Source organism: Cydia fagiglandana, chromosome 17, assembly GCF_963556715.1.
Source record: "Cydia fagiglandana chromosome 17, ilCydFagi1.1, whole genome shotgun sequence".
NCBI lineage: Eukaryota > Metazoa > Arthropoda > Insecta > Lepidoptera > Tortricidae > Cydia > Cydia fagiglandana.
In genome coordinates this window covers 7,129,557-7,130,220 of record NC_085948.1, presented here as the reverse complement: position 1 = coordinate 7,130,220, position 664 = coordinate 7,129,557, and positions in this window count along the sequence as shown.

Below are 664 nucleotides of genomic sequence, written 5' to 3'. Positions count from 1 at the left end.
ACCAGGACAAACAATAATAGCGCTTTCGCTGCGACTCCTACCGAAAGATACATCCCCTCATGCCAGATCCAGTTATATACCAAATTCATGGAGCCAAGCCTTAAGCTACCTCCATACCAAATTTCGTTCTAGATCAGATCAGCGTGAAGATCTAACAGACAGACTTTCACATTTAAATAACGTCAGTAGGGATGAAACTCGACGATGAAAAAGACTAGGTAGCCAAAACTATTTAGTTGAAAGCGACAATCACTTAATACTCGTACTGTTGCATTGAAAACAACTAAAAAGGTTAATAATAGTAACCATTCTGCCGTCTATAAAAATTATAAATATCATCATAAGGTGGTTTGAAGCTTATGATGTAGATTCGTTTCAATGAAAAGACAATTCTTTTTCATCATAATTTATTTTTAAATATATGATCGTACGTACATACATAAACCGTAAACAAAAGTTTACTAAACATATCTGAGCAAAATATTCTAAAACTAAATTGTTAATTTTTACACTGGGCTGATGACACAATTTGGACATTTTATCTTTAAAAATTAAAAGTTAAAGTGAATATCGACAAATTTATTGTTTTGATATCACAATGTTTGCGTAATTTATGTCATAAGACATTGAAAGATAACCTCAATAAAAGCTAAATTTTATGTAA